The following is a 16,067-nucleotide window of genomic DNA, read 5'->3' as shown; positions in this document are numbered from 1 at the left end:
TGCAAAGAATTGCTTTCTAATATCCAGCCTCAATTTCCCCGGGCAGAGTTGAAGCCCATGGCCCCTTGTCCTATTGCTGACTGCCTGGAGAAGAGCCCAATCCCCACCTGGCTAGAACTGCCCTTCAGGTAGTTCTAGAGAGTGCTGAGCTCAGCTCTAAGCCTCCTCTTCTCCAGACTGAACAAGCCCAGCTCCCTCAGCCTCTCCCCATAGGGCTTGTGTTCCAGTCCCTTCCCCAGTCTTGTTGCTCTTCTCTGGACCCGCTCCAGCACTTCAATCTCTTTCCTGAGCTGAGGGGCCCAGAACTGAACACAACACTCCAGGTGTGGCCTCCCCAGTGCAGAGCACAGGGGAAGGATCACTGCCCTTGGCCTGCTGACCACGCCAGTTTGGATACAGGACAGGACACCATTGGCCTTCTTGGCCACCTGGGCACACTGTTGGCTCATGCATCATACGGTACCTTTTCATTTCCCAAGACGAAGCTTTCCTTCCTCTAACGCTGGGGCCAAAAGCAGCAACTGGAAAAGTTTAAAAGCCAAAAGCATCTGCACCAATTCTGGCTTTGTGCAGCTGCCTCTCCAATCCAAATATAGCCGTTCAGCTTCCAAACCACTAAAGAGATTCATCAAGTTTCTAAAAGCGGGGACTCCACATTTATACATGGTACGGAGGACTGAGATGGAGCTTTCAGAAGGTTCCAAACGCCCGGTTGAAACAAAGAGGATGGAGCTGAGAGCTGCAAAATGGAAATCTGCATAGCGAGGTGCTTAAGTTCCATTTCTGACGAGACGCCAAGGTTAGAAGTGAATATTTTATGCCATTCTAGTCATGACAGATCGCAATACGTCAGCATTAACTTGATGCCATTTTAGATTTGAAAAATGGCACCAGAACCACAAAAATTATGGAAATAGATCCATAATTTTACATTTTGTTCCTACCAGTGTGCCATCTGCCATCTAATAGACAATTATCTATTTGGCCCTGAAGTTCTAATCACCCCGGCTTCCCGCTGATTTATGGCAGAGACTTCCAAATTTATAACGGAGTTTGTTGCTCTGTCTTTTCTATAGTCTGTAAGTCACTTTTTACTTGGAAAGCTTCAGCGTCCCAGCCAGATGATGATCAATCCAAATCAACTCGGAATTCTGAAAGCCACGTCCTGCAGGGTCCCAACACCAATGCAGAACAAGGCTGGTTTAAAACTGCTCTCAGCACATTGCTTTACTTAATGCGTGGAAGTATTTTTATTTGTGTCCTGGTTTTGTTAATAACAAGTTTCTCTTTTAGTGAATTTGCCTGTCAGCTCAAGCTTCATATGAGCTGCATTTTCCTGGAGAACCAGATCCATGTTTTGGTAACACAGCAATGGAATGCGAAGTTATTGATAAGCACAGATGGACATCTCGCAAGAGGGACAATGAGAAACAGGTGACCAAGAGACTGACCAACTGTGTATAACATCCCATTCACGTGATACATCATATAAAAGTGGGAGATCATGAGGATCTCGTCCCTTTTGCTTACGGCCGACATTAGGAGAGGACCTTGCTAGTCGTCCCTCCAAACTAAGGCCAGTGACAGACTGAATCCAGCTCCGGTTGGCTACAGAGTCCAGTCCAGGACTTCGGGTGCCGGCTCTGCAGTTGCTGAGACTTTCAAGATTGGTTTTGTATATTTTGTATTATTTTCTCTATTCTTATTAGTAGCATTAGTAAAACATTTTTAACTTTTCCAACTCTCTCCTCTCTGTCCTTCTTTCCCTCCCGATCACCTGTGCTGAGTGGGAAGGGGGGAGAGGAGGTTAACAATACATCTGCTAGGGTTTTATTGTCACTCCACAATCATAAACCCTTGACAATTTGGAAGTCAGCTTTCTAAATACCCTCCTATAAAATACTGGGCCAAACACTGTGTCACATCGAATACGGCGTCGGGAAATACAAATATTGAATGTTTCCACTGATAATTCTCTCACTTCTGTTGGTTCTTGACTTGTATAACGCAGCAAGAATGTGTCCATTTCCCAAGATCAAATATGCCACGTAACGCAATAAAAATCACCGCTCCAGACTGAAAGATCCCCCGCGCTATCACTTCCCCTCCTTCCGTTACCAGGGAAGATTTCCAAACGCAGAGTGTTCCCAAACAGCTATTTGATTAGTTTTATCCATCTAGGCTGGGATAATTAGTAAATGCTTAAAAGATGAAATCTAAATATACCAACCAATCAGGCCTTTTCAAGAACTTCCAAGGAATGTTACCCAAAGCCACTATCTTTACAAGAGAACCATTTTTGTGGCTCTTCGGCCTTCCTTCTTCAACTCCCCTTCAAACATTTAACTATTAAGCTATGGAAGAAATTCCCACTTTGAGTTTTCAAAACAAAAAGACACAAAAAAGGGGGTTGAGTGTAACTGTAAATATTTCTTTCCCTATTGTATTTCTGACTTGGTTTTTCCCACCTCAGACCACCAGACAGGTTTCTCTTCCTCTCTCCGCGGTTGGAAGATCGGTTGTCACCTCAGTTTCACAACAGGACCTGTTCTTTCCCATCTCTGACCTTCCCGCTCCCCTAAAATCACCCTGTTCTAGTTTGGATTTTTAACCTGCAATATAACGTCATCTATTTTCCACCAGCTCTGTAAAAAATATATCATTTGCCAGATGACAAGATGCAGAGGAAAAAAGGACTTGACTGTCCTGCGGACAGAACAAAATCTGCCCAAACACATCTGGGTAAGTTGTTTCTATTTGGAATAACGGATGGTATTTCTTTTCTAATCAGACTTGCAAACACTGGATTGACTGCGGGAAAAGTAAAGAAACAGTACTATGTTTATTATCTTTTTATCATTAATGCACGGAACTATAAATATCCATACAAACACCATGCTATAGAAAAACTAGAATACACGTGAAAAATCTTTCAAACGAAGCCGAGTAACTTCTCAGGCTACTTCTTCGGCACTTTGTCCTTCGAAATGTTTTTACATCCTAGCAAAATCATAACAAAAGAGCTGTGTGTTAACTCCAGTTGACTGGAACGTTCCATTTAGGCAGACACTACTATCCACAGGCTGGTACTTGGGTTTAAAAGCTGGAAGTCGCAAAGCAACCAGCGCTTGAGCACACGAAGACGTTACCAAGCAACCCACCGAAACAGACACCAACATTGATAATCCATTCTGAAGTAATTCATTTTATAATTAAAGATAACAGGAAATCCAATAGATCCCAACAGGAACTTTGGCAATTTAGAGCCATGCCAGCTAACCTGCCTGTTTTACAGCATCCACGGTGCCTTCTGTCTCTGAAAAAAACATCAAGCGAATCGCAGAGATTTTCATTTAATGGCCCTTCAAAGCAACCGATAAGCATTACAGAGCCTCACCTTGGTGAGTGGGAATCTAATGGCACCTGATTTTTCTAACTTTGAATTACACATTCTTCTGTTTACTGATAGCGAAGGAACGGCTGCACATAAAACCCGAGTCTTAGTACAAAATCAAAGCCCTGGAAGAACCAAGCGAACGCAATCGTGTTGGCTCTAAACGCGACAGGTATTTCCCTTTCTGACCCTCCTCATACACCCACTGGGCAGAATCGGGGTCAAAACTCAATGCCTGTCTACACACCCATTGTGTCAGCAAGAGCCACCAAAATGCTGAAGGGAGTGGAGCATCTCCCGTGTGAGGAAAGGCTGAGGGAGCTGGGGCTCTGGAGCTGGACAAGAGGAGACTGAGGGGGGACTCATTCCTGGGGATCAATATGGAAAGGGGGAGTGTCAGGAGGATGGAGCCAGGCTCTTCTGGTGACAACCAGTGACAGGACAAGGGGCAATGGGTGCAAACTGGAACACAGGAGGTTCCACTTAAATTTGAGAAGAAACTTGTTGGGGTGAGGGTGGCAGAGCCTGGCCCAGGCTGCCCAGGGGGGTTGTGGAGTCTCCTTCTGTGCAGACATTCCAACCCGCCTGGACACCTTCCTGTGTAACCTCATCTGGGTGTTCCTGCTCCATGGGGGGATTGCACTGCATGAGCTTTCCAGGGCCCTTCAACCCCTGACGTTCTGGGATTCTGTGACTTCACGTGGCAGCGGGAATTGTGTGTAACCAGCAAGGTCCTGGGCTCAGGAGAGCATCAGTTACCCTGCGGCAGCTGCACCAATGCAGCCCTGCACCTCTCGGCCAAAGACGATCCATGCGAGCGAATGCAGGGATTATACACACGACGATGGGGCACGAGGTTGGTTAACACCCCAGACAACACCAAACTAATTCCTGTCACAAACCCACTTCCTCAAGAGCAATTTTCTGCACCCTCTGGAATGGCACCCAAAGTTCAGGGAAGTCTCAGCTCTTGACAGCTGCCTTTGCCAGTGGTTGACTCAATTTTTCCTTAAATACAAGATAAAGGCTCCTGTTTCCACACCCAAAGCACCAGCCTGGGCACACGACTCTTCCCGTGTGCTCCAGCTCTATATAATGGACTCTAAACCAAAATTTCAAACCCTGTCAGCCTCCTGACTGTAAATATATCAGCTGGTTGTTCAGAGTTAGATGGCAGATAGACACTGTGAATTACTTGCTATGTGTCACTATCTGGAAGTAAATAGACCAGTAATTCAAGCAACAGGTGGGTGGGGCTTTGCTCCGGATTCTTCTGGCAAAGTCTTGGCAGCTTGTTCTCAAAGTTGCGAGCAGGAAAAAAGCAGGACCAGGACCTGATCTGCACTGAGGGAACAGGAAAAAAACCCAGCACAGGGAGTCCAAGGTCATTAGTGTTAGTGACAAGGACAGAAATAGAACTCAAGAGTCTTCCTGACTCACAGCTCCTACTAGGAAAGCTGAATGGGAGAAAGACCAGCTCAAAACACAATTAAACTAACTCCTAATTAAATTCCTAATGCGACTAGATTTAACTGTGTCAAGAGGGGAAAAAAAACCCCTTCGATAGGACTATCTCAGGCATTAAGACCCAGCTGGATCCAGCTGCATCTAAATCAGGAAACATGTCAGCAAGAGCAGCTGATTTTGCAGTGAGTTTCCTAATGAGACGCTGGACTGTGAGAGGATGCCAGTGGTTTTGAGAACGAATTTGCAAGTCTAGAGTAAAGCACGGGGTGATTTAGTAGAGAGACAAGAAAAGCTGTAGTCTTATCTCCCTCACTTCCCAGAATCAGAGCTTGTGGAAAATTCTAACAGAAATAAAAGGTATTTGTGTTCTCGACCACCCTAACGCTGTCAGCTTCGTGTTTCCTTCGAGCCTCTAGAACTGATCAAACATACGATATTCCAGAGCATGACTAAAGCTGACGCTGGACAAGGCCAGCAATAAAAAGAGTGACAATTCCTCCCGTCCTAAGCTTGTTACCTCTAAGTTGAAGCACTCGCTGCCATCAGGGTTAGAGAACCTGCACAAAAAGGCAATTCCCGATGCCCAGTTTGCACCAGCTGGCCAGGGGAGCTGACCCTGTTCGATCAGAGGGGTGATTTCCCCGCAGATGGGTGTTCAAAAGGCAGTTTGACGTGCTGCAAAAAAATGGGGATCAGTGTCAAAGAGCAAATCTGACTATAGCTTGTGCGATGCAGATGTGGGCGAAGGTGGCGTGCCAGCAAACACACAGAAAGCCAAGAGCGAGAGAAAGACTAAAAACTGCAGAGGACACTTCAACGAAGGTGAGCTTAAAGCATAATTATGATTTCCCTCGTTACCCCCACAGAATGAAGGCAGAATTGCTCTTTGAGCAACATCTGTAAGTATGAGGAGATCGGCAAAGAAATGTAAGGTGCTTCCTTATAAAACACTGGGGGTTTTTCTAGATATTTTGCAGAATTTGAACTTAGCTCTGGTTTGCTGCGCCCATGTATTCCCGCTTCTTAAATGGAAATTTAAGCTGTGAGTACAGATCTGTAGCACTTAAAAGTGTTTTCAAAGTAGAAGATACCAGAACATGTTCAAGTAACAACAGCGGATAGGAAATCAATCTCTGTTTGTAAAATATGGGAATACCAAATAATAACATACTAATATTATAATATTTGATACTTACAACTATTAAAATATACCTATGAAGTGCATCTCACTATACCATGGCGCCAACTTCAGGAATTAGTGTATGTGCTTTACTTTGGAGGTGAAAATGTGCCATACATCCAAATACATACATACAGGCTTTCACACACAAAGAGGCACGTCAAGCAAATATTTTCCCCGATCCACTGCCATGTCACAAATCACTACCTTTACATTCTCATGGAACGGTTCACTTCACAAGACTGCTTTTGCTAACACAGTTGCGCATTAGGAGACGTCTGTCAACCACACAACTATGGGGCTGCACCGCCGAGGGCGGCAGGCGGGCCCAGAAAGCAAGAAACGCGCTTTGTGTGACACCGTTATTTGGATTTTTCAAGTGCTTTTAATTCTAGGTTGGCCAATCTGGTAACGGCTTTTCTTGGTGACTACTACTACTTTATTCCAGCATGCTTTGAGGGAAGAAAGTGGGAAAAAATGACTTACCTTGTAATTGTGCTTCTTCTAATGTCAGCTCAGCGTCCCCCTCCTGAGTTTCATGCCTGCAGCGTAAATCATGCAGGAAACTCCCACAGCTCTTTAAGATTTTGGGCACTGTGATGTATCTATAGGCTGCCTCAAGGGCTCTCACATTTAAACTACGTCCCTTCAAACGTGTGCAGCACACGGTCTTCATAAATCCCTAATTATTAATACACACAGACTACAAATTCTCCTTAGAAGTGACCAACATTCCAGGCGAATGATGCACAACCATCAGTTAAACACCCAGGCCAAAATCCATCAGCTCCTCACTGAAATGCCAACACGTTAAAAGGGAAGGTGGATGGAACGCAAACACTGAGCAAGATTGTTTTTCCAGACCTGAATTATGACAAGGTAAGTTATTTTCTCTTTGCCTAAAGATACCATCTGCACAGGATTCTCATTTCTGGAGAGCCAGAGCCCAAGGGGACGCTCTAAAAGAAGCTGCAGTGATAACTAACTGAAAATGGGCAGACTGCAAAGAAAAAGAGAGTGTGGGGTGATTCAAGGAAAATAATAATTAAAAAAATATGTTTTCAGAGCCTGTTAGACCTACCTGTTTGATAGCCTGTGGGATAAACATCCAACAGATCAATTATGGAAAGAAACAAAGCAGAGAAGATAGGAGGCTTTGTACTCCTGAGCCTTGGATGAGGGACCACGGCAGGAACAATCTGTGGGCGTGGAAGGGAAAGACTAAACCAGGGCCACAGCCTCTGCGCATAAATCCATCCTTTGAATAGGACCCGCACTGTAAGATACTAAATGAGTCTTTTCACATTGGAAGGAAAATTTAGCACGGTCACAGGTTCACTCAGCAGCTCGATATACGTGTCTCACTCTTTCCATTTCAGGACGACGCATCTGATCTGCCTCTTCCTCCCAGCACTGGCAAAGCATGAATTGCTTTTGACACCCGGATGGCTCAGGGGCCCAAAGAGCAGTCATAAGCAGATGGGATAACTGAAGAAAGGAAAGAAAGAAAGAAAAAAATGTAAAACCAGGCCAAGAGTTACCCTGCATTGCTCCCGTTTTGCACAGTGAGAACAGACTTGGGGAGCAGAGAAACATCTGTTTGGAAACTGGTTTTGTCTCAGTCCAAATGCTGGAATGGGAGGGAAGAGGGAAGCCTAGAACTGCCAGCACACCTCCTGCTTCATCTCACACTTGGATGGCTTAACAGGAGAGATCTGGGAGGATGAGTTTAGTTTAATGATTTCTTGCTGGTTCACCTGCTGCCCATCTGTCTTTGTAATCCTTGCTCGGAGGGACAGACTGGAGCGGTGCCGTCCTCTCCCCTTCCAGACTTCCCTGTGATTTGAACTTCCAAAGAGAGGAGCAGAGCAATTCTGGAGCATTAAGTAGTCAGCAGAGATTAGCCCAATAATTTATCCAAGGTAATAGCTAATAACAGACACAAGAAACTTGCTCACAGCCTTCCTAGAGCCTCACGTCAGAGTTGTCACCTTACAAAAGTATTGTAAGAAATTCTTGGATCACAGTAGCAAATTTATTAGCTGGGAGGTGATAAACTCTTCCAAGAGTCCCTCAGTTAACTATAAATCATACAAAACAGGTTGCAAATACTGGATCTTTAATAAAAATGAAGTTGGTGGAGCGGATGTTAGAACAATGTCAGATTTCGGCCTGAGCTCCCGTCACGGGAGGGAGCAGGGCCTGGCATCATCCCAGCGCTGGACACTCATCCTACCGCAATGACTGATGAACTGCTGAGAGAATAAAGCAAGAAAGGGAAAGTTGGGAGATCTGGGTAATAAACTAAACAAACAAACAAACAAACAAGCACAAAACAAACATAAAGATTCATCAAAATTAGAGACAGGAGGCACCTCTGAGGTCAGACTCCACATCCCTGCAGGTGTGGAAGTGAATCCCATAGCACTTCTCCGGCCGTGTTTCCTTTCAAGACCTGAGCAACCAGCTTCCACTCTGTTCCACATAATAAATTTCACCCTAATATTCAACGCAAAATTATATTTCTGGAGGTCTTTGAAACCCAGAAATGAAAGAACCAGAAGACAGCTGTCTGCTGCGTTATCCGACAGCAGCCAAGGAGCTGCCTTTCAAAAATGAATCTTTTGAACTGTTTTACTGATGAGAGGGGGCAGATCCACAGCCAGCAGTGACAATGTTCTGGTCGCTGACATGCGGAACTAAGGTCTGATGGATAAGATAATCAAACACAACCGCAATGTTTCAGGACTGAGGAATCCTAACGTGCTCGGAGTGTTGGAAGAAGGCCTTCCAGAAAGCCCAAACTGCACCAGAAATCAGCCAAGGATTTGTTTGGGTTCATCTAGCACAATGCTGAACTACCACCACAATAGGCAGCCTTCCTAGATAACTCCAGAGGACAACAGAGGCTCAGATGGAGGAAGAACCAGAACCAACCACTTTCCCACTGGAAGCATTTCATGTGTGAGCTGGGCTGGCTAACCCAGACAGCAGGAAGGTTTCAGGATGGATGAAATGTGATTACATTATAATTACCTTTTGTTACTTCACAAAGTACATGGTTATGCACTTTCTTTACTGCCCAGGGAAATCATGTTAACACAATTAGAGCAAGAACCCTGTTTCAAACATGGTTTGCTGGGATGTTACTAACATGGCTCCAATTCTCAGCACAGTCTGCAGAGCCATTTACTCCATAAGTCAGTGGGAGTTCTGACACCGACTTCCTTGGAAGCAAGAACCGGCTCGTAGAGCAGAGACATTCACCAGGACGTGCTGAACATATAGCTCCGCTGTATATCATCACCCTGCTCAAGTGCTGCTGGCACGATGAGATGCTGTAGAATTTCTAAATCTCTTGCATTTATTATTCCTTGCAGCCTTACTCTTAGGATATCATTCTACCTATAATAAACTAAGAGAGAGAAATATAACAGCAGCTCTGTGGCCATGCAATGGAAGTGTTGGAGGCCAGATTAGAACTAATGAGTTCCTGGCTCCTGCTCAATCACAGTCATCAGAACAATTAGCTCAAATAAGCCCGAGAACTGTTTTCTGCTCAGTTGTCGCCTGCCCATCCTTCCCGGTAACTTGTGAGCTGGAAAACTTCAACTGGGTTTGACAGAGGCTAAAGGTCACAGAGAAACTGAAGTTCAGTGCAAATTGGAGCAGAGACCCCCAGTGAGGGCAGTGATGGGTCCCCAGCACCCAAGGGGGGACACTGGGAGGAGCAACTGGTCCTGCTAGGCAGGGCTGGGGACACAGGAGGAACTGGCGGTTCAGGCCACAGGACTCAATCCTGAAAAAGCCCCATCACCTGTGTGCTGGGAAGAAGTGAGCGTCAGGAGCACACTGCTCCATTTTAACCACGGGCGAGGCCTCTCCTTTGCTTCCTGTGGATACACACGGGACTCTACAGCGGCACTCTCAAGTAGATACAAAAGGGAAGCACTGAAGTCACTTCAGTTTAGTGCAAACTCAAGCCATTACTTACACTCCAGTGTCTGCCCAGGGAATGCTGAAGTGCCCAAGAGGAAACAGTTTTGCCTCATATTGCTCGGCTGGAGTAGAGATTTTTTAAAAAGTCCATTTTACAGAGATGCAAACAGTGTCCATCCAGTGACATGACGAATCTGCATCAGGAACAGACTCCAGGACCAAGTGTCCTGTTCTAATTAACAGTAGATGCTCTGCCCCCTTTAATAATAGAACAAATGAGTAACATCCCTGTGCCATAAACAGAGGATGTTTATTATCCAGCCCCGCAGTGTTCCCGCTGTGCTCTTTCCTACAACCTTTGGGTCCGTGGTGCACAAAACACCCGCGTTATGCACGGATCGCTGATGGCACTGCCCGTGACGGCGTCTCTGGAGCCCTTCCAAAATATTGTGTCAGATGATGAGCTGAAGAGACGCAGCACAGACAGCAACCATGGGAGCGTTCGCTCCTCACGCCAAACCCATTCACGACATTCAGTGAAAAGTACTTTTTTGGGGAGATTGTAAATTTAGTCTCTTTCCCAAGTATAAAAATTAAAATGCTCCAAACACAAGGTTTCCTCTTTCTACCAACGAAGGGAACACTCTCTCCTGCTTTCTCCTTTTGACAGCTTCATGTCAGTTTTATATTCGAGCTAAATGACAGACTAGTTTAAGATACATTTTCCTTTCCCAGTCTCCCATCTAAAACCTGAATTGTTTTAAATATTGAAAAACACATTCCAAAGCATCAAAATGATAAACAATCTAAACAATAATAGACTAATAGAGCAAACCAAACATGATTGATTAACATCATCTGGTAAAGCCTTGCATACGGATCCAAAGGAAAGAACACTACACACAAACATCTTTCTCCCATTAAGGGGCAGATTTAACCATTGATTAAAAAGTTAATCTGGAGCCTATCTTTGGGCTGGAAAGGCAGTTGCTGAGACCACGGTTCTGCTCCCCGAGGGGACACGGAGGTGGCTCCAGAGGATGTCACCGAGGGGCCGCAGGGCAGTCCCAGCCCTGCTCCCCCTTCTCTTTCTAGTTGCGAACTTTCAAAGAACTTTTGTGTATTTCCTGAGTTAATTCTGCAAGGTGTAGGTCCTTCTGCACAACGTGTGTGTGTCCTGGAAACCCACTTCCCCACGTCCCCCACTTGCATTTGGTCATTATCTGTCATCAGCCTGGAGAGGTCCAGACTCCAACAATTTCGCTGTTGTGCAAACAGCGCATCGTATTTAAGTGGCAGTTTACAAACCAGTCTCGCACCAAATTTAGTTGTTGTGGAACAAGTGCTTTCAAGGCCAGATTTTGTAGATAAGAACAAATGTCTTCAAATTGCACAGCACTCCCAAACTCCAAAATGCCCTCAGCTCCAGTAATATCAGTAATAGCGCGCACTGAGGTATCATCAGCATCTCCAAGGCAAGCAGCACTGTAGCACAGATCACACCATGAAGTATTTTCTATACTCATGCATTATGCCAACAGAACAACTATATTTTTAGTCAATTAACCGTATACCCTAGAGCTGAAAGAGGCTGAGACAGGTTAGGTCTAAATTTTGTCTGCATGAATCCACCGGAGGCTAGTGAAGCAAAAACTAAGCACCGTTTGTGGGATTTTTCAGTATAGTTCCCTTTTTCACAGGTTCAGTAAATAAATGCATGAGGAGGAGCATGGGGTATAGGAAAATTCCAGCAAGGCTGGAGCCAGCCGGTGCTTCGCACTGCAGGGAAATTCTCTCATTGCAAAGGTATTTCTACCCCAGAGAAAGAATTATGATCTGATCACAGTACACCTGACTGGTTTGCGATCATCATTCTACTACTTTATAATAATGATGTTCTAGAAGGCTATTTCCTAACAAGTATTTTACTGAGAACAGCGTTTTTTCACCCCAAGAGCGAGAATTAAGTCTGTTGGAAGTCGCTGGATTTACTGGATAAGACATTTTCCATGGGTCTCAGGGAGAAAGATGTGCGCGGGGAGGTGCTTTTCCATCTAGAACTGCACGTGGTACAACTCACCGCGCTCACTGACAGATCACATTATTTGCTCGTAGCACTGTTCATCCCCAGATTACAGAAAGAAGAGGCATTTTCTCCAAATGGAAGAACAGAGTTGCACACTGCAGGGAAAAGGAGACGTCTGAAACATTTTTACTGCTGGTCTCGGAAATGAGACGGCTCAGGGACGAGTGCTAATGTGATTCAGAGCGTTGTAGCAACAGGCCAACTGTAACTCAAGGCCAGAGCTGGTTTTGAGCTCTGCTGTCAGTAAATCGGTGATCAGGATCTCGTACACCTGGGTAACAACCCCTGGGAACAGCCACGGCCGCCTCCGCCAAGGTGTGCGATTCGGAATGAGCATCTAACCAGACGCTTCTCCCACCAGGGGTCAGGGCTGCGGCACAAATTCAGGAGAGCAAGCAGCACTGCCCCAAAACCAGCTCCTTTTCATTGCAGGGGGGATCCCTGTCAGGACTGTCAAAACCACACAAAGGCAAATCGGCAACCAACAGCGAGTAACTTTCCGCCAAAGCTGAGCTCCTGATAACATCCCTGTTTCTTACCAATTATCTTTTAGTGACAAACTGTCAAGATACTTGTGTTTAAAAGACTGATCTACCTGCAAAGGTTCCTGCTAATCTGCAGTGACTGTGTGCACAGGCTCCGATCGCCTTTTTTCCCCTGGGTCTGATTGTCAAAAGCAAATACGTCTTTAGAGCGGTGCTAAGGAGGACAGCAGACAGCAAGGGGAGCAAAGGAAGGTGGAGACAGGACGAAGAGAACTGCACTGTAAAACAAACAGGCTTCAGCATTACTAATCCAGAGGAAATGAATGCATGTGTCAGACCCAAGGGTACATCCCAGCAGAGGACTACAAGCCTGCCTGAACGTGACATATTCCCATTTTTGGGAGGGACAAAGGACACCACCAAGTTAAGGCGCTGGGTATTCAGACACCAGGTAAAGAAACTTGCCTTTTGGACCCAAAGAGGAAAAGAAAGCCAGTAAATCTCTTCCACTGTTCACATTTTTCTCGCATTTCATGACTGGAAGTAAGCAGCCACTGTAATTTCACTGACGGACTCTTTCTGGTCTAGCTGGTTACAGTGGTTGCCCTTCGGCACTGGATGGCATTAGTGGGGCTGCTATAAAATACTTTAGAAAAATGCTGTTTTCTCTCCCCACCGCGTCGCTGCCTGTGAGACCCAAGCAGCTCGCACAGCAGCACTACAGCAAGAAACAGTCTGTTTGCTTCTTCCATCATCAGCAAAACTGTCAGCTCAGCTCCAACAGCAAAATCTTTATTACCGGTTATGAAGCAAAAGGCAGAAACCACACGGTCTGATTTGCCCCAGTCTGAGGCTGAGTTTGCAGAACCAGCACTTGCAGGGGAAATCATTTTGACTTTTCACTGAGCCAATTTGATCTGGAAATTGTTGAGGGCAAATAAATATGGAATCCCACTGTGTCACTCCTGCAGTCACTTTCTGACTACAGCCACTTTTCTCCCCCCTTTTTTTTTTTTGAACATCAGTGATTAGTATTTGGCACACGGAAAAAAATTTAGCTATTCCCTGAAGCCATGCAAGATTGATCAATTACAGAACCACCACGTTTTGCAGACATGAAGTTTAAGAGATGAATAATCCCAGGCCCTTTTAAAATTTCCCAACCTGTAGTATGGGGAGGCTGCTCTTTGGTCTTATTGCAGTTTTCTCCAAAAGGTCAGAGTGCCCACAGTGCTCGGCTGCCCACAGCAGATCCCCGGCAACTCTCCAGGTGACCAACGACCTTTTGCAGCAAGCAGCCTTGTGCAATACAGGTGCTCCCTCTTTTTCTTCTCAGAAAAACAACCGCTTATTGACTCTGACCTTGTCTTTAAACGGTAAGCCGAACCTAAGAGGTCTGCCGCTCTTAAGTTACCCACCAGTGCAAAGCAGAATACCTGCGTGCACACGTCAGCTCAGCTCACTGCAGCACTTATTTCTTTTAACGTGCCGTTTCAACTCGTTAATCCACCTCTTCTTCCTTTCTGCACTACTAGGAAACACAGTGAGTGATGCATATACACCCCCAGGCTGACCCCCTAATCGGCAAACAGCGCCCGTGCCCCTGGCACTGCTCAGAGCTTTCCCAAACAAAGTGGAAGACACAACAGCAGTGGGGTTTGCACTCTGGACAACGCTATCTTTTCAGCAGAAGAAGTCTAGCGAGACCACATTAGTTGACACTTTCCATGCATAACAGCCAAGAAACCCATGACACGCCCTTTTTGTTGGCTGAAGCATCAAGACGTTTCAGAGGTTGGGTGGGAAGGAGCAGACGCCTGCTCGGGCTGAAGGGTCCTGTGGGATAATGGAAAGTTCCAAGCGTCCAGGTTGGGCAGCAGCCCTGGTCTTTGATCACGCACCGGTTCTTGCTCCTGGCTTCTATCCAGGCTCGGGCAGACAGATGGGGGAAAAAACACCACCAAATCCCACCCATATCCATCCTCCCTGTTATAGAGATGCTGACCTGTAAGAATTACCTGGGGTGGGATGGAAAGACCTTAAGTACCAGGACAGTTTGGAACACATTTTATCAAATTACAGGGCTTAAAGACCTGAAAGGAGATAAAAGCCACCTGCTGCTACTGCACACACCACCTTCAACAGCCAACCCGCTACCTGCCCCTGCTTGCACCTCTCACATCACATGAAGAGTATTTGCTGACCCAAATGCTGTATCGTGACTTATTTCTTACTTGCATTTCTTATTTACACATCTGTTTTTTTATATAGCATTTGTCTTCTAACCTCTCTTGGTTTGTTTTCTCCATCTCTTTTTTGATTGTCTCTTCCACAGGCTGCACCACCATCCCTTGTTTTGCACATTCAGTCTCATATCTCAGCACCGTGTTTGTTTCTCTCTCTCGTTCTGAATAAATAGAAGTGCAGGCACTTTTAAGGAATAAGGGCTCTGTTTGAAGAGTAATTAGCTGTCAGCATAAAACTAGTATTTATGGATTCTCATCCTTGAAAAAAATCTAACTCTGCTACCCGGCACTGATTATAGCTGTTATAAACAGATGGGGCTGATTCCATACAACTCGCAATAATCCTATATTTTAAAAATAATTAACTACAAATAAAGGACTGAATTCCACCAGCTTTCATAAATTTGGTTTCCAATTTGATTTGTTTGTATGGAGTGGAAGCTGGTTTGTTCATGGGTATGTTGTGGTACGCTCGCATACCTTGTAAAGAGGAACCGGTTCCAGCACAGCCTCCACCACCCCAAGCACACGGGAGGGCTGGGGACTGGAATATTCTGATTATCCTGCAGCCGAGATGCAGAACAGAAGGACGGCTCAGCCATGCCCGGGATGATAAAGAAACCCAGCACCCCTGGCTGCACCGTGCCTGGTTTTCTGGCACAGAAGTGGGAATTTTACCAGTGGCGCAGGCTTTGTTTTAAAGACTGACAGAGATATCAGAAGGGAGCTTTTAAAAAGTGCTTTTAAAATGCAGGTTATAGCAGTTCGAAGCCCTTCGTGTGTTATTCTTTGACTTCCTTCTCTGTTCAACCTGGGGCAGCGTTTTTGCTGAATGTCTGCACCTCTGTGAGAGGAAAAACCAAGAAATGTATACTCTGCTTAATTAAATCTGTGCTTTTTACTTATTGGCACCTCTTCCTAGACCAAAATCCACTCCAAGTTGGTTATCCATCATGGCAAAAGATATGACAAACACAATCAAATACTACACAGAATCCATAGCTCCTGGTTAACTAGGTCACAGATTGCTCCACAATGTTTGCCAGCCTGCCAGGCTTTTATGCACAAACTGGAGGCACCAGCCGAATTCTGCCCTCCCTTACAGCCCAGCTCTGAGCCAGGACAGTCTTCAGGTCGCTGTTAGCGGGTAACAAGTCCCGAGCCAATTCCATCCGGAGTGACAAAACAATTTACAACCTCGTCTCCGACTTCTGTGAGGGCACAACCCATCCATCCGTCTGTCCACGCGTCCCCACAGACCAGCACAAGT

General features: G+C 45.6%; 1 protein-coding gene across 1 annotated transcript in view; it reads right to left on the bottom strand.

Moving 5' to 3' along the window:
- Nucleotides 1-16,067, bottom strand: part of MAN1C1 (mannosidase alpha class 1C member 1) — a 63,284-nt gene that overhangs the window by 44,184 nt on the left and 3,033 nt on the right. The gene's annotated exons all lie outside the window — the stretch shown is intronic.

The sequence above is a fragment of the Columba livia genome, chromosome 26 (assembly GCF_036013475.1).
Source record: "Columba livia isolate bColLiv1 breed racing homer chromosome 26, bColLiv1.pat.W.v2, whole genome shotgun sequence".
Lineage (NCBI taxonomy): Eukaryota > Metazoa > Chordata > Aves > Columbiformes > Columbidae > Columba > Columba livia.
The sequence above is the reverse complement of the archived record's forward strand: the minus strand, read 5'-3'. Positions and strand labels throughout refer to the sequence as shown.